This window comes from Ochotona princeps, chromosome 11 (genome assembly GCF_030435755.1).
Source record: "Ochotona princeps isolate mOchPri1 chromosome 11, mOchPri1.hap1, whole genome shotgun sequence".
Classification (NCBI taxonomy): Eukaryota; Metazoa; Chordata; class Mammalia; order Lagomorpha; family Ochotonidae; genus Ochotona; species Ochotona princeps.
In genome coordinates this window covers 33,334,075-33,353,376 of record NC_080842.1, presented here as the reverse complement: position 1 = coordinate 33,353,376, position 19,302 = coordinate 33,334,075, and the positions used below count along the sequence as shown (strand labels likewise).

Below are 19,302 nucleotides of genomic sequence, written 5' to 3'. Positions count from 1 at the left end.
AATGACCGTAGGGCCAGGTACAGCAGTCTAGTGGCTAAAGTCCTTGCCTTGCCTGCATTAGGATACCATATTGCTGCCTGTTTGTATCCTGTCAGCCCCACTTCCCATCCAGCTCCCTGTTTGTGACCTGGGAAAGTAATCAAGCAGGGCCCAAGGCCTTGGGACCCTGCACTCACTGTGGAGACCTGGAAGAAGCTCCTGGCTTGGGATTGGCTCAGCTCTGACCATTGTGGCCACTTATTGAGTGAATAAGCGGTTGGAAGATCTTCCTGTCACTCCTCCTCGCTGTATATATGACTATCCAATAAAAATAAATAAAATCTTTTTTTAAAAAAGAAAATAACAGTAGATATTTTAGTTTTCTTAAAAGTTTAATGTTTTTTAGAAAACTTTAGAGGAGAAGAAAAATATTTTAGTTACCCATATTTGGCTCTTTTCTCTGTTCTTCCTTCTTTTATGATTCAAGATATCTTCTCCTATCTTTTCCTTTCTGGTAAAAGAAGATTCTTTAGTCATTCCTGCGGGGCAAGTTTAGTAGCAATAAATTGTCTCACTTGACTCTGAAATTTCAGTGTTATCTAAGCAGCCCAGTTTCTAAAATATACTTCCCAAAAAAGGAGTCCTCTTACAATAATTAACCTTTTTTAAAAAATTGCAAACAACCTTGAAGTGCTGCTGTCGGAATTGGTGGCTTATAATGCCAGAACTTAAACTGTCCAATTCTTTAGAAGCCTCCTACATAATGAATTTGTTAAGAAACAAATTGGCCACTAGAGTTATCATGGAACCTGATTTTATAATAAGGCTTTACTATTTAACCATGTGTGACAAAAATTAAGTTGCACAGACCTCCACTAACAATGAAACAAAAGGTTGAGAAAGTATTACTTTCAAGTGGTTGTTGAGACTCAGTCTTTCAAATATTATTGGAATCCTAAAATAAGCTGTAATATTTTAGTGTGTTTAGTAAAAAGACCAAGGAGATATGAAGATCAGAGTTAAATTTTTATGTTGAAGTAATGGATAAGTGTGCCCATAAGTAGGACAAAAGGGAAAATTTTGTCATATCCTAATATGGCAAATGTTGATCCTAAAAAATCCCAACAACGATTTCTCAAAATTTTCTCTGTCGAGGTACAAGGTTCAGAAAAGACAAAATGAATCCACAGCTAGACTTTCTTATACTCTGTGTATCTAGCCCAAGGTAGCAAAAAAAAAAAAAAAGTCAAATAATTTAAGCAAGAGATGCCTTATATGTCACACCCTCATTTGCAGACTTCACAGCACATTTTATGCCCAGTTGTCAGCCACTGGTCGCTCAGCGAAACAAAATGGCCATTCCATTTGCTCCACTGTCTGTGGATTCTACTCTTTTATGAATGACTGCAAAAAGAAGCAAGGACAGGCAGTAGTAACAGCGCCTCCAGTCTACCAATGCCTATTGACATTCCTAACAACTGTCTCCTCAGCTCCGTAAATTATTCTACGTGAGTTTCACTGGGAAGGTACAAAGTCACACGTGCTTGTACTTTTCATGACCCTGCAAGAACTCTTTCATTAAAAAATCAAGGTTGAAAACTAGCATTATTAGATAAATGGGCTGTGTAGTAGCCCTCAGAGGAATAAGTAATTACGCTAAGTAAACCATATCAACTCAATTTTAGAAAAAATAAAAGCCCACAGTAGCTCTTGCCAAAACTCTGCAAGTGAGAACTTGCCAAAAATTCTATTGCAGATGCTGTAAATAATACATTAGGTTTTTTCTTTTTTGGTAAGCAAGTATGATCACTGTTTGCTTAGAAAACTAATAAGAATGTACATATTAATCATTCTTTGTCTTGAGAAAATAATCCTCAGCAGCCAGAAATCTGAAGAAGTGTGGGCTTTGTCAATAAAACTAAATGCTATAAAATTAATATAAAAATGAAAATCAGTAAGGAAAAGTATTCATCATGTCAAACACAGAGGTAGCATTTTGGTAAACTTCATTTTATTTCTCAAAACATTATACATTCATTTTTAAACTACAAATTTACTTAATATTTAAAAGTAAACATTAACCCACAAAAACACATGAGCCCACAATTTTTATTTTTAATGACTTAACGTTATGTCCATTTCTCAAGTGAAATATAATTTACTTAGTTGTTTATTTTTTATTTATATTTTTAAATTGTTTTAAATGTTTAATATGTTAATTCACATATATAATTTCTCCCATATATTGAGTGATGTGCTTCAGAAATATTCCCAAATTACTACATTCAATATTATACACATATTTAAAAATTGTTCAAGTTTATGGGATATTTTTAAAATTATTTTTCTGGTTAATACTGTGTTCATGGTCATTTTTGTTTGAATTCCAAAAATCCATTAAGGTGACAGCCATTTGGTAGCATTGGTTAAGCTGCAGCCATGCCAGCATCCCACACATCCCTCTGGGCCCAGGTGCTCCACTTGCATTCAACTCCTGGCTAATGTGCTGGGGAAAACAGTGTAAGATGGCCTGAGTGCCTGGCCTCCAGCCACCCACATGGGAGGCTTGACTGCAGTTCCAGGCTCCTGGCTGCAGCCTGGCTGTTGCACCCATTCAGTGAATGGGAGATATTCTCTCTCTCTCTCTCTCTCTCTCTCTCTCTCTCTCTTTCTCTCTGGGCGTGTGTGTGTGTGTGTGTGTGTGTGTGTGTGTGTGTTCGTGTGTTAAACCCTGTCTTTCAAATAAATAAACAATAAGATGCTGGACTCTATGTTTGGTATACGCTTGCAATGGGGGAATCTCAACTGAACTTGAGCTGTGGTTATGCAACAAGGTGGAGGAATCCACCATGGTGGGAAGGTTTGGGGAGGGGTGGGGAGAACCCAAGTACCTATGAAACTGTGTCACATAATATAATGTAATTAATGAATTAAAAATAATAAATAATTTAAAAAATAAATAAATAAACAAAATAAACTTTAAAAATAAATGAAATTCCATGAGCAAAGAAAATAAATAAAAGTATAGACAATTATAATTTCACTTGAGAAGATATTAGGTTTCTAACTTTAAAGATTATTGCTATGTTTATCCATTTATTTTTCAAAACAGCTCCTGAGGTATCACCACAACTTAAAACACACTCAAAAAAATAATTAAGCTGTGCCTGATACAAGGGCTCTCAATAGGCTAATCCTCTCTTTGCAAGTGCCAGGATCCCACACGGACCCTGTTCAGGTCCCAGATGCTCCGTTTCCCACTCATCTCCCTGCTTGTGGCCTGGGAAAGCAGTGGAGGATGGCACAAAGCCTTGGGACCCTGCACACGCATGTGAAACATGGATTAAACTCCTGGCTGCTGACTTCAGATAGACTCAGCTCCAGCTGTTGTGGTCATTTGAGTAGTGAACCAGTGGATGGAAATGCTTTCTCTCAGTCTCTCCTTCTCTTTGTAAATTTAACTTTTGAACTAATAATAATAATAATAATAAGTATTAAGGAAAATAAATAATTGGGACTCTCAGAATTCAACAAAATAGTATAATTTTTAAAAATAAGTGTCTGAACCAGTTTGCTAGTCAATTTAGTATTGAGAGAAGGTAAACAAAAATAGTCCCGCATTTACTTTTAACATATTGGTTACTCATTACTATGTCAATTAATTCCATAATGATGTAAATTTTTGCTGATGGTATGTTGGAGCTTTCAATTGACTGGGATGATACTCTGCTGGCTCTGTCATCAGACCAGAGAGGGTATACCTAAGAAGCCGTTGAACTTGACGGAACAATAAGATGCTGGACTCTATGTTTGGTATACGCTTGCAATGGGGAAATCTCAACTGAACTTGAGCTGTGGTTATGCAACAAGGTGGAGGAATCCACCATGGTGGGAGGGTTTGGGGAGGGGTGGGGAGAACCCAAGTATCTATGTAACTGTGTCACATAATACAATGTAATTACTGAAGTTAAATAATAAATAATTAAAAAAAATAGTCCAAATTTTGTTTGAAGTAAAATTCTTTTGCAAAAGAATATTTTGGAATGGCATGTTGGTGTAGTTCATCTCTTGGCTGCTCCACTTCCAATCCAGCTCCCTGCAAGGCCTATGAAAACACAACAGAAAATGGCTCAAATATCTGGATCCCTGGCACCCATATGGGAGACCATATGAAGCTCTTAGACATTGTATGATGCTCTTGGCTTCTTGTCTTCAGCCTTGTCCAGTGCTGGCCATTACAGCCATCTGGGAAATGCACCAGAAGATATAACACCTCTTTCTTTCCATCTCTCCCTCTCATTCTATAATGCTTCCAATAAATAAGTGAATCTTTAAAATATATGTGTGTGTGTGTATATATATATGTGTGTGTGTGTATGAATTATATTTGTTGATCAGGAAAAAAAGGCCTGTGAAGATTTAAAAATAGCTTTTTACTATGATGATGCCAAGGGGAATGAGAAGACAGGGAACCATACACAGAGCAAAAAGGAGAGAACAAAAACTTATTGACTGAAGCAGGAAAGATTATTATCATGTGAGCACATTCAAGTTTAATAACAAAAAAATGCTTTTCAGGTAAGTTTTAGACAAAGTCATAGTCCTCTAAAATTAAAATTTTAGGGGTCAATCAATTATTTCAGAATTTTTGGTAAAGCTTCTTATAGTCAAGCTCTTCATATTCAGATATTTTAGCTCTGAAATTAATTATCAACAATGGTGGATCTTCCTTTTTACATTTTTCATTTTTAAATTTTCAGTTTATTTGAGATGCAGCAAGAACAGAGAAAGATCTCCTATTCACTGGTTCACTCCCCAAAATTCCACAACAGGTTGGGCTGGGCTGAAGCCAGAAGCCCAGAACTTCCTCTAGTAGGAAGCTAAAATCAGAAGCAGAGCTGGGGCTCACACACAAACATTCAAGCATGGATTATGGGCACTCCAAAACTGAGACTTATCAGCTCTGCCGAATGTTTACTACTCTACTAATTGAAACTAGTATATATGCATATGAGAGAGAGAAAAAGAGAGAGAAATACAAAACAGATTTTTTTTTCTTGGCGTCCTCCCAAATACTTATACATTATTAATTATGGAACATATGTCCTATCTAAACACTTAAATAGAAAATTAAGATACACTTTTCTAGAATAAATGGTCTTGAAGATTGTTCCATTTGGAATTCTTTAGCAATTCTAGCTAACTGTGTCAGTATCCAAAACAAAACTCCAAGGATTCCTATTCTTTAAAAAATTGAAAAAAACTAAAGTCTTCTGCAATATGGGAAAGAGACTAACGAGGAAGATGGCTTGTTTTTTTTTTTTTTTAAAATTCCTATCCTCCTCTGTATAATATACCTTGTGGCATTACAGAACACAGAAAATAACAATTGTCCATCAACACTTTATAAAGAACCACAATTCATGATAGCTAGACTTGTACTGGGCCCGACTGTCCTAACTTACCTACAAATGCTATTTTAATTACACAAAGTTAACTGTGAGTTATTCTGTATTGCCCATCTTCACATTCTAATAAATCATTTTAGAATGTTACTGATGTGGTATGCATTCACCCAGAAAATAAGGCATCAGTTGAGATGTCCCACATTGGAAAAACTGGATTCAATGCCCACCAGCAACTGTTAACTCCAGCTTCTAGTTAATGTGTACTCAGAGGCAGCAGGGATGCCTCGGGCAATTGGTTCTCTACCATTTACCCAGGAGATCTGAAGTGAGTTCTGGCTCCAGGCTCTGGTCTCTGGCCACAGTGGGCATTCATGAGCCAGCACATGGAATGGGATCGGTCTCTGTCTCTTTGCTTTTCAAATTTTAAAAAAAGTATATGTAGGATGTCTTCAAGGAATTTTAGGATTTAGTGTGAAACCACAAAGTATGAGATATATAAAAGATTATTTTACCAAATCCTTCAATTAAGCTTCTACACTGAAAAATAAAAATTAAAACAAAGTTCAGTTGCTAAATGCCATTCAATCCAAGTTTCCTGAGAAAGAAAAGTAAGAATGGTGGCACATCACATGGAATGGGATCTCTACTGATCTCACAAGTTGAATCTCTCATGAACAATTTATTTTCCAAGTATAATGTGACTTATTGGTGCACAAAGATGTGTGTATGTATATATGTATCTATGTATCTTTGAATTCCAAATAGTTACTAGTTCAAAAATCAGTGCAACATATAAATGCATTTTATATTTTCAATCTAATTTAGAAGACTTCTGGAAACTGTACCACAGCTTATGTAAACTAAGCTAAATAAAATTTGGTACGCTTCAACCTTTACTGTACATGCTTCAAATTCTGTGTTTTTCTTTGATGCATTTTTCATGTACTTGCATTAATTATATTCATTACATTTTCCTCATTATCTTCATTTTGCAAAATATAAGACATTAGTGATGTTAGTTTATTTTTCAGATTGTGACATACAGGACATTTTTAAATCTGTCTTCAATTGAATATAAATGACAAAGTTGTGAGATGATAATTTCGAAATTCTACATGACCATTTATGTTACTTGTAATGGTGATTAAGCTCTACATTCATTGACAAAACCAATGAGGTAACAAAATCAGAGTTACCACTCAGAATCCTGGTGGCTCAGTGATACATGTGCTCAGTTACCGCAGCCACCTACTTCCAGAGTTTATGAGTTATGGAAAGGACAGCAGACCGCTTCAGCAAACCGAGGTGCAGTCAATAACGAAGGGCCATGATCTGCTCTAAGTGCTAACAATTTTCAGTTGCTAAAACCGCAACTATGAAACTAAAAAGTAGTTAAACAAATTTATTCAAATCATTGGTGGGGTGTCCACTGCAGGTATAAAAAAAAAAAAAAACACAATGGGTTTAACAGTTGCTACCAAAGTCTCTTTTACGCAGTGTTAGAAAACTCAACTATGAGGCTATATGATTATTAAGGAATCAATGCCTCCTTTAGAAGAAAGATGTTCGTTCACTGTTTCCACAAACTAAAAACAAAGAGGTTTGAATTCTCTTTTTCCACCTTTTGCATTACAGCTCATATGCAAAATATTGAGGCAAAACCTTTCTCATCTGGATATAATCTAAAATACGGTGCCAAACTGATTAATTTTGGAACTAAGATGGCTTTTTAAGGTATTCTTAACAGACAGGACTTTGCTTTATTGATGTTTTACTGGTAAAAAAATCTTTTTTCAAAATTTTTTTATTTCATCATATTTCTTCATTAATTATTCAGTCTGTTACCCATAACCATAAATCGATTCATGATTACTTCTACTGGTTATAAATCTGCTGTGTATCAGGCCTTCGCACATTATTTACTCAATGTAATGTTTCGTGCATTGTCTTGAAAGCTATTTTTCTTATTTAAAAAGAAGAATAAATTTATCGTTTTCCTTGACTTGAAGTAGGGCATGTTTTCTCCACCACAATAGACAATTCATGCCCTTCTTTTTATTAGTCCTTATCCTAGTCTTTGGTATTTTAAAGCTATGTTTATTTATTTAAAAGAATTACAAGAGATAGTCATGGAGATCGTCCATCAACTTGTTCACTCCCCAGATAGCCACAGCGGCCAGAGCTGAGCCAGGCCAAAGCCAGGAACCAGGAGTTTCATCCATGTTTCCCAGATAGGTGGCAGGGGTCCCAGCACTGGAACCATCTCTTGTTGCTTTCCTAAGTGCATCAGTAAGAAGTTGAATCAGAAATGGAGCAGCTGGGACACAACCCAAGCTGGATGGAGCCATTCTGCAAACAGTGGCTCAACCCTCTCTATCACAGTCCTGGACCAACAATCTAATTTTAATTAATAAAATAATATTCAGCTCAACCTCTAAGCTCTATACATCTATGAAATGGAAACATCGATTGACTGCAGCATCATGTTTGAGCAAACTCCATGCAAATCATGACTTCCATGTACTAATTAGAAAACATCAAGTAATCTGGCACATAGAATTGAAAATCATCCCATAAATATTAATCCTGATGATATTTCCTACACAAATAACAGAACGCAAATGTTATCTGCCTCCTCATACTGAAACTAAATTTTGAGACTATACATCCTTATGTATCTTTTTCTGTTTAGCTTATCTTTGAGAACAGTTGTAAGCATTTTATTGCACTTATATAGAGGGTCTTGGGGATTAACAAGTAAACATTCCAAGGTTAAAAAGTATCACAAACATTTTATGTGTTTCTGGACATTTTTATAGTTATATGTGTCCTCACAAACATTATAAACATAAACATATACATATCCATGAAAAGATTGATCACTGCATACATGCGCTACATTTACATAATGATGCTACATGAACTTACTAGTATACAATTTGCTTGGTTCATTAAGCATCATAATTCCTGATGTCAGACTGCTTGTTAACTATTTCTTCTCCTTTTCTAGTTTGCCCACTATTAGCTATCTTTCAAGTTGATTCAAATTATGGAATTTTCTTCCTGTAATACTCTGATTTCATCTGATGAGATTTAAACACTGATGGATTATAATATGGAATGCTCAAAAGGCCACAATTCGCTCTGTGAGCATAAGGTAAACCAGGCTGAGTGAAAATTACCCTTCAGAGAGTCACTCGAAATAACTTGATGAAAGTAGTGTCAATCTATGATTTCCTTCAAATAGTTTGAGGATTTCACCATCAGAAAAACAGACTGTCCCCATAAAGAAGATAAATACTACTCTGATAATATGGGGGAAGGTGGCAGGAGAGAAAACCAAGGAGGGTAGAATCCCTAGACCTACAAAATCATATCATGGAAAATAGCATAATAAAACAAAAAAAGACACGAGAGGAATGCCACATTTTAACATTACCACTTGCTAAAATTTAAAACAAAAGAGACCTTCCAAGTCTGTGATTTGTTGTCTGTGACATAACTGCTGCTAAAAAAAAAAAAAAAAAAAAAAAAACAGACAAAAAGAAAAAAAAGAAGAAAAAGAATGATCCTCCCATTCCCTGGGGAGCTCATTAGTCAGTCACCGTTTAGCAGACACAGACTTCTGCATACTCAGGGACACTCGGGAGAACCTTGGAGAAGGAGGGAAAAGAACTATTACAGCTGAGTCTTACCAACTAAATAGAGTAAACACGTTCATATGCCATGAACTTTAAAAATAAAATAAAACTAGAGAGTCAGAGAAAATGTACCAGCAAAATTTACATTTATCAGTTATCAAGGGAGTGTAACCTAAAAAAAATACAGAGCTTGGGATCTAGATATTCAGCTAGGACTGAAATTTTCTTTATTAAAATGTCCTTGTTTTAAATTCGTTTTCCTCACTGATGATAAAAATCAAACTTAAAATCATTTAGCTTTTTAATTCTTTCAGACACTTGGATTCCCTGAATAAGACAGCAAGATTGAAATGAAGAAACTAGTATGAAAACATTACAGTGTAATATATTTTACAAATTCCCATTTCTCCATTAAGGGTTTCTTAAAATAGTTAAAGCATAGCAAGCAGACAAATATCTTGAAAGCATATTTAAAAATTTTCACATTCACCATTTTTCAAATGCCTTAAGTGAAAGAATTATCTGTTGAGCTCATTTAGCATTGAACATTGGTATTTGACAAATGCTTTTAATCAGAATGGTGATCCCGCCAAACTACTAGAATCAAGTACTGGCAGCTTTTCTATAAGCAACTTAGTTTCTGTACAAAACATAGTTGCACAAACTCTTTCATATAACCCTAAGATAAAAATGAGGACCTTGGAGTTGTGATCAGTATTTCAATATTTTAAGATATAAATCCATGCTAACAAAAACTCAGAAGGAAAAGGAAATATCTAACAAGTCAAGTACACAAAATGCTACTAATAATTGAAGAAAAACATTTTCAAGAAAGCTGGGTTTTTTTGCCATGTAAAAATGAGGGGAAACATGTATAGCTTAAGGTTAGAGACTCAATTGTTAGTACTGGTTTAAAAATCATTTGGGGAATATATTTTAAAGTTGGGAAATGCTTCTTCTCTGTTTTTCATTCACTTAGTAATTTCTCAATACCAGAAATTTATATGACAGAAAAATAGGCGAAGGCCAGACACATAACAATATTCAGATAGATAACAACATTCATTGCATGATTCTTTTACTAATAAAAGATTTGTATTACAAGCACAAAATTGGTGTGGAACCTCAAAAGACCTTAAATAACCAAAGCAATCCTGAGCAAGAGGAACAACCTGGAGGCACTGCAAAATCTGACTCCAATTGCTGCTACAAAGCTATAGTAGCCAAAGCACAGTGACACTGCCATAAAAACAAACAGGGGCACACAGGGTGACACTGCCAGTGAAATCACTGCAGAACATCTCTGACGGTTCCTAGAGTTTGGCTACTCCACTTCCAATCCAGCATCCTGCTGATGCATCCTAGAATACAGCAAATGGCAGCTCAAACATTTGGGACCTTTCCACCATTACAGGATAACTGGAAGGAAAATCGCACTCTTGCATTCATCCTGGCCCAGCCTTGCATGTTGCAGGCTTTGGGATAAGGAACCAGTGCTCCAAGATGCCCTCACACACACACACACACACACACACACACACACAGCCATACAACAAATAGACAGTCCAAAACAAATTCATATGCTTATGCTATCTTATTTTTTAAGTAAAAGGCAGTAACTCTACAAACGAGAGAAAGAATAAATCTCAAAATCAATCCAAAATGGATTAAAAATATAAATGTAAGACTTAAAATTTTGAAGCTAATAGAGTAAAAGTAGTGGTTACCAGATCCTGGGAAGGATGCAGAAGAGGAGGAATAGAGAGAATGGATCAATGGGAATAGTACTACAGCTGGGTGGGAGGGGTAACATCGAAGGTTCTATAGCATGGTGCGGTAACCATGGTTGATAGTAAGTAACTGAGTATTCAAAATAACTAATAGAGAAGATGTTCAATGTTCCCAACACAAAGAAAGGATATGTCTGAGGTGATAGATACTGAAATTGCTTTTATCTGATTGCTACAAAGTATAAACATGTATTTAAAATGTTCCACCTTATACCCATGAATTTATAAATTACTAGGTGCCAATTAAGTCATGTTTTAAGAAACAAACACAAAAATTAGATAAATATGATGTAGTTTATACAATGAGTCAGTTATACTTTCAAGGATAATCAAAGTTGATAAATGCTCAACTACTTGTTCAATAAACTTATTACTACATTAGATTCTCAGGGTCACAGTAAACATATGACAATTACTATGACATAATTCTTAATTCTCATTTCAAGGTGATATTAGCACAAAGAGAACAGATTCAATGTAGTTCCAACATACAATTTTAATAACATGATACTTCTATCCTCCCTCTACCTCTTTTATTCTCCCTTCTCCACTCCCTTCCTCTGCGCTTCTCTATCTAGTTCATACTCCTCTTCCCGGTCCTTCTTGCTTGCTTGCTTTGTGTATGCTTGCTTTTTAGTTTTGGAGATAACATTTTTAGTTTACATTATGCTCAAATGCCTAATACTCCAGTAAATAAAGTGTTCAACAAGTAACAATATTGTAATTAGGCAGGAGTACAGACATTAGTTATAAGCAATTATCAAATGAAAAGATGACTATTTCAATTATATATAGTAAATTTTCAAAGATTTATTTACTTATTTGAAAGAGTTACAGAGAAAGAGGGAAAAACAAAGATCCTCCATCCACTGGTATGCTCCTCAAATGGCTTGTTGCAGCAGCCAGGGTTGATCCAGGCAGAATCCAGGAGCCAGACAGCCCATGCAGGTTTCCCACTTGGGTTCAGGGACCGAAGCACTTAGGCTTTCTCCTCGACTTCCCTCCTAAATGCATCCGCACAGATCTGGATCAGCAGTGGATCAGCAGACCAGAGCCAGCACCCAATGGGATGCTGGTACTGCAGGTGGAAGCTGAAGGAACTCTGCCACAGCCCTAACTCCAATGTATATAATAAATTTAAAATAGCCACAGCTCATTAAAATGTAGAATTATATCACTTTTGTAAAGATTTCCTTATTTTTATTAGAAAATCAAATTAACAGAGAAGAAGAGAGACAGAGGAAAAGATCTTCCATCAGCTGGTTCACTCCCCAATTGGCTACAATGGCCAGTGCTGTGCTAATGTGAAAACAGGAGCCAGGAGTTTGTTCCAGGTCTCCCATGTGGATGCAGACTCCAAAGGTATTAAGCCCCAAGCAGGGATCTGGAAGGGAAGTGGAGCAGCCAGGACATGAACTGGTGCCCAGGTGGAATCCCAAAACATGCAAGGTGAGAACTTTAGCTACTAGGCTACTGCTCCGGGTCCAGTATATCACTCTTAACAATTGACTTGGCAAAAATACAAAAAAAAATTTGATGTAACTGTAATTGAAAAACCAGATTTCGGCATTTTTGTTGTTTTTAATTTCTTGTTTATTTTTTACTTTTAGCTCTTATATACAAAGGAGAACATTTGTGATATTCGTCTTCCTGTATGTGACTTATTTCATTCAACATGAAGTTGCATCAGTATTGATGTAGAGTAGAATTTTACTATTTTCATAACTGAATATTTCATGTATATAGTCCTATATCACATTTTCTTTATCCTTCCTTCTGAGGATGAATACCCCAGTTGATTCCAAATTTTTTCTATTGTGGACAGTGCTGCTACACACACAATAATGCAGTTATCTCTTTGATACAATCTTTGGGGCATTAACCCAGTAATGGGATTGATAGATCATGTGAAAAAGAAATCTCCATAACATTTTCCCTGGCAGCTGCAGTAACTGGCACTCCCACAGTGTGTAAGAGTTCTCCTTTCTCCATATCCTGGCTGTCTTTGGATAACATCTATTCTGGTCAGGGATGATTGTGGATAATTGTGGTTTGGGTTTGCATGTCCTTGATGGCTAGCAATGTTGAATATTTTGTTGTTAGTTGTCTATTTGTACTTCTTCCTTTAAGAATTGTCTATTGAGGTTCTTCGTCAAATTCTTTTTTTTTTATTACATTGCGTTACATGACACAGTTTCATAGGCTCTGGGATTCCCCCAGCCCCTCTCCATACCCTCCACCCATGGTGGATTCCTCCACCTTGTGGCAGTATTACAGTTCAAATTAAGTCAAGATTCTTTCTTTGCAAATATATACCAAGCATCGAGGCTAGCATCTTATAGGCCAGATAAATTTGATGGTTTCTTGGGGAGACCATCTCTGGTCTGAAGGCTGAGCTGGCAGAATATCATCCCGATCAATTAGAAGCCCCAACACAACATCAACAATTTACAACATTATGGAATTAATTGACATGGTATTGAGTAACCAATATGTTAAAAAAAAAATGAAAGTTCTTAACCACATCCTGTGGCTACTTCATTGACCCTTCAATTTTAGTTTATACACAGAGCTGGCTTCTATCCACCTTAAAATGGCTATAGGGTACTATTCAGCTGTCTTGTGTCTGTTTTCATTTTAGTATTTAGCAGTTTATAGTGTTGAAGCATAATTTTGCTGAACTTGGTAGATTTTAGGATAGTCTAAACTGGCTTATAAATCTAACAAGGCATTTGTCAACAGTTGAGGTGTAGAACAGTTTTAGGAGGGGTGTACAGAGAAATCTTCAATCCCCTAATGAGGAGAAACTAATCTTTGTGTCCTATCTAGTAAGCTATATGTGGATCCACGCTGATTGTCTCCTGTCTGGTTCTAAGCTTTCCTTGTTCTATCTATTCTAATTATTTTTGCTTGCTTGAGGGAGGGCGCGGGGGGTATGGAGCGACCCTGATGGTCATTGCAAGAGAGGGTGGGGGTCCAAAGTTGGAACTAAGTAGGGACTAGAGAAAGCTCCTCTCCCTAGTCCCGAAGGAAGTTTACTGTTCTTCTGTTTCTGCAGACCACTCAGGGTTCCTGGCTGTTGTTCTGGTGACCTTGGGTCCTGCGAGGAAGGATTTGGGTTTCTTCCATCCCATGTGGTAGATCCAAATGGGGCTGAGTGACCCTGGAGTTCTTGGCCTCCGAAGGCACTCTAATTCCCCATGGTCTCCTTGCTTCACCAAATTCTTAATTGGAATGATTAGGCTTATTTTGATGGTTGTCTTTTTTTTTTTTGAGTTGCTGATAAATTCTGGATATTAATGCTTTGTCAGATAGGTAGCTTGAAAATAACTTTGTCTGTTCTGTTGATGTTTCTTCCTGTACCGATTCTTCCCTTTGCTGTTCAGAAGCTTCTGAGTTTCACGTACTCCATTTGTCTACTTTTACTTTTGCTTACTGTGTTTCCATGATTTTATCCAAGAAATCATAACCTATGACAATATCTTGAAGTATTTACCTCGGATTTTCTTCCAGGAACGTCACGGTCTCAGGTCTTAGATTTAGGTCTAGAGTTGATTGTATTATGATGAGACGTAGGATATATGTTCTTACATAGACTGATTGATTCATTCATTCTGTTTTGCCAGAATCATTTATTGAAGAGAGTATCCTTTCTCTAACTAATGATCTGCCATTTTTTTTTCAAAAATCATTTGACTAAGTATACAAACTAATTTCTAAATTCTCTATTTTTTTTCCATTGATCAATGGCATAATCTTATGCCAGCACCACGGTGTTTTAATTACTATATCTTTATATTATGTATACAAGTTAGGTAATATGATGCCTCTGGTTTGATTTTTTTCCTTCACTTTGATAATTTAGACTCAGCTGCATACAATGTCTAAGATTTCTTTCATAATTCTGTAAGTAATGTTGCTGGCACTTTGATAATGACTGCATGGAAACTGTAAATTGCTTTAGGTCGTTTAGACATTTGCAACAATACTAATTCTTCCAATCCATGAGGAAGGAATATCGTGTGTGTGGTGTGTGTGTGTGTGTTTGTGTGTCTGAGAGTTTATCGGTATTTAGTAATTATCATCGTACAAATCTTACACCTTTTTGATTAAATTTTCACTAAATGTTTTAGTTTTGGCAGCTATTATGAATGTTACTAAGTTCTTTACTTCTGTTTCAAAAGATATTATTTTTTTGTAACATGAACTTTACTAATATATGATTTACCAGTTCTAACAGCTTTTCAGTGTAGTTTCAATTTTCCCATGTGCAACATCATGTCATATTTTGACTTTGTCCTTTCCAATGTTGAGATCTTCCCCAACATTCATGCCCTCTGTTTCCTTCTAGCTAATACATACAGTTACTAAACTGACTAATAGTGCAGAAAGCAGACATTTTTGTCTTGTTCTACAATGGGGGAGAAATATTTTCAGTTTCCCCAATCAGAAAATAGTGGCTGGTGGTTTGGAATTTATAGCCTTTATTATTTGAGGGAGCCACAGTATGGGGCTTTCTTCATTACGGGATGTTGAATCATATCAATTGTCTTCTCTGCATGTACTGAAGACCACATAGTTTTGGTTCTGCATTCTTTGGATGTGATTTACTGATTGATTATTGATTTTTTTATTGATTTATGAATGCTGAGCCACCCCTACAATGATAAGAGAAATCCCACTTGTTTGTGATGTAAATCTTTCTTCTGTAGTTTTAGATTCTTTTTGCTAATATTTTGTTGAGAATACTTGTTCCTATATATATAACATGTAGTTTCATATGTGTGTGTGCTGTATCTTTATTGGATTTTGGCATGAAAAAAGCTTGTTGGATTTCTAATATAAAAAAGTATGCAAAGATAGTTTGTCCTACATAGAATACTAAGGCTTAAGTCAACACGATCTATGTAATTAGCTTGAAACAAGTTCACTCTCTGAGGAAGAATTATTGAGAATTTTAGGAAGGACTGTGTGAAGACAGTTTTTGTTGACTCAGGAACATATATTTGAGAAAAAGATAGTCCTCAGGGAACAAGTCACCATTCTCTGGAACAGTAGCATAATAGCAATCCAGGAATGAGTTACTTCCGTCATTCCCTTGAGTACTGATTTGTGGAAACAGCATCTGGGCTTTCTACAGTATATTATAGAAAGCCAACTCCAATTCAGAAGCATATGCTAATGGGGCAATTAAAAGGAAAACAAAATTAGCAATATGGACAGAGAGAAATTCATTTTTATTTCATAGATTGCAAACTATCAGCTAGATTGACCTTAAAAACTAATATTTCCAAAATTTAGAATGACCAACATAAATATTTCTGTAACTTGAAGTTTTAGGTTGATTTTAGAAAATAAAAATTTAGTTCTATATTTGAACTGGCCACCCTCATGCTAATGGATGGCATTTCTTGGAGGAAAAATATTGTATGAATCAAAACAACTTATAACCCATACAAGTCCTTATTTAATCAGTAGTTCTCAAGTAATTGACATGTTATTCATTATCAGTGAAAAATACTAACAGGGAACACAGTACCAGGTATTTTGTCAATTATTATTAAATAGATGTCCGTACAATGGAGAAGTCCAGTCATTTCTTTGTATTTGTTCATGCTTGTCCTATTGTTAGCTCATAATTTAAACTCTGCTCACAGCATGAAATACTACTAGCACTAGAAAAATAGGTGGAGTGACAAACTTTGTATGTCTGCCAGGGCTTTGGAAACAGATAGATATTGGTAGTTACTCTTACTATTATCTGATGACCCACTATCTAGTGGTGTTCACCTTACCTGTTCAGTTTTCTCACACAACTCAGCTGGGAGCAGAAGATGTTTTCAGACATCCCTCCATACTCATGCAAAAGATGTCAAGCCAAGAGGTTGAGAATAACTTTCAAACTCAGACTTTCCTGGCACGTATGTCTGTTAAAAAAATAATAATATTTTTTTTAAAATAATAACTGCTGTGCAGAAGAGAGAAAAACATCACATTTCAAGTGCATAGTTCAAAGTTTTGGCTCAATAATAATATCAGAGAAAAAGAAAAACTAATCTGGGAGATAAAGACTTTCTGGGTGCTGTCAACAAACAGCACTGAGGAACACAGAGAGGGAAGAAGCAGCGACGCTCATTCCAAGGCGGAGCAGATGGATGGCAAAGCCTTTTTATAAGAAGAGGACAACAATTTCTCCTTCAGCTTCTCTCGCCTCTGCTGTTCAAAGCTCTGTTACTTACACAGCTCATTAAACCTTTCTTAAACACATTTTTCAGTTCTTGAGTTTATTTTAAAACACACAGTTGTTGCAAGGGAATTTTCAGGTTCTAAGCAAAAAAGAAGTGCTAATTTCCACGTAAAATGTTCAGGGATTCTATAGACAATTTCTCACACCGTACAAACAGTGTTGTTCTTCCTTAAAGTATTCCGGACCCTGTGTGTCAATGTTGCAAAAAGCTCCTTTCCTTCTGTGGCTCCTTGAAAAAAAAAATGCAGTTTACACTGAATTAGCTTAATTCATTTTACCTCCTGTGTGAATATTTTCAATAATTCAAACCAAAGTGAAAACGAAAGGAGACTTAAAGGAAGAACTTCAACTAAATAAGACAATGTTCATGTAAACATCCAGATAATGCAACATGCCTTTAAAATCCCAAATTCCAATTATAATTAAACAGAAAAATGAAAGGCAGAGTAAATATCATTCTTGATACATAAAGCCTACAAGGCAGGGTAACCTTCAGCTGTCCTTTGAACATCTATGATTATAATGCCTCAAGAAAATATTTTTAATGCAATTGTTGCCAGTCTAGAGTAACAATTTGGCTGTCAAGAAAAGGATAAATGCATTCCATCTGAGGATCAGGTTACAGCTCACAGACTCCACTAAGAAGAGAAAAGTGCCAGGAAATTATTGAGGAGTCAACCTGCATTTTCAAAGTCCATAAATAATGCAGGAAGAGAGTATATTTGGAGAAGGGATTTATCGGCCATAGCTTCATCCATATGCAGTGGTGGAAATGTCATTCTGACTATTTTGCTGGTGGGGTATTTGTATTCTCCTGAATGATTTACATACTGATGAGGCTGGAAGCACCCAGAACCACTCCAAAGCATTACTTTTCCAACACCATGCAGCTTGCACCTATGTTCTTGAAAAACAGTTAATAAATCAGAGCTAAAGGAGCTTGAATAAAGAGGTAGAGCATATCAATTCTGTCTACAAAGGATGAAACTGGGCTTTCAACTTGTATTATTTGTGTCAGATCAGAAATAACCAAAATGCTGTGACTTACTACTTCAGTGAATGTAATGGGCCTGCATTTACAAGACGATTCAGTATGAACTGGTAGAAAAATAAGTGGAAATTTATCACTGGAGAAGTATATCCACACAGAGCACCTTGGTAATTCTGTTGAAACACCAAGGTGCACAAAAAAAACTCATGCTTCGCAAAAATGAAACTCCATTTTGACAACATCCATTCAAAAGTCTCTCCTAAACTGTCGAAATTTACTCACATTAGTCATGTTTTCCTTTTTTTTTTTTTTTGCCATGAGACAGATGCTAAATGCAGTAGAAAGGAAAATTTCTCTTCTATACTTAAAATAATCGAGTCAATCCTATTATCTCACTGATTTATTCAATAAACAAGAGTATTTAATAAGTATAAAGCCCAATGCTATCGTTGGTGGACAATGAAAATGACAGAGACATGCAGTCACTCTTCAAGTCACTTACAATCAATGATGGTAAAGAGGCAAACACAAATTAGAATAAACACAGTCGAAAAAGTACAAGACCTCAGGAGCTCAGAAAAGAGAAACTTTTCGTTGGCCTTTCAATTTTTTAATTAGCAAAAGAATTTTATTTATCATGTGCTCAGTTGGTTTTTGCTGGAGTCCAGCTCCAGCCTGGGTTTCGGAACTCGGGAAGGGTGTGTGGATGAGGCGCAGAAAGAAAGAGACGGACCACTAGGATTCCATGATGATAGTGGACCATGCAATAAAGCCGTCCGCTTTATTTATACAGTCAGTCAAACTCTGGCTCAGACTTTTTACGTCATGATCAAATGGGTGTTGCTAAAGATAATTCTGCCATTTGTCTCACCTAAGGAAAGCTCAACCAGTAACATATACCTCTTGAATCAGATAAGGGAGGAATGTGTCCGGAGGCAGGACCCAAAAGATCAAAAAGAGAAAGAATGGGTTTCCCCTATGCCTGGGAAGTTAGCACCCTTGATTAGCATATCGTGAATGGGAGAGGAAAGGCTGTAACCCCACCACCTGAGGACAGAACACCTTTGATTAACATAGCAATGGTGGCAGCCATAGCAGTAGTAGGTAAAAACCTTTATGCTAGAAGCAAATATCAGTAACATCAACTTCCAAGCTCGCACAGATACCATACATCAACTGTTAACTCCGCAGGGGTAGACAGTGCCTAGGCAGATCACTGAAAACTCAGTGGGGAAGTCCGGTGTCC

The 19,302-nt window shown here is 36.2% G+C and overlaps 1 long non-coding RNA gene across 1 annotated transcript in view; it reads right to left on the bottom strand.

Annotated features, from left to right (window-relative positions):
- Nucleotides 1-420: 420 nt before the first annotated feature.
- Nucleotides 421-19,302, bottom strand: part of LOC131481387 (uncharacterized) — a 175,391-nt gene continuing 156,509 nt past the window's right edge. The window contains exons 3-4 of the long non-coding RNA XR_009246276.1: nt 16,609-16,745; nt 421-480 (exon numbers count right to left, since the gene is read on the bottom strand). This is a non-coding gene — a long non-coding RNA (uncharacterized LOC131481387). The remainder of the gene's footprint in view (nt 481-16,608; nt 16,746-19,302) is intronic.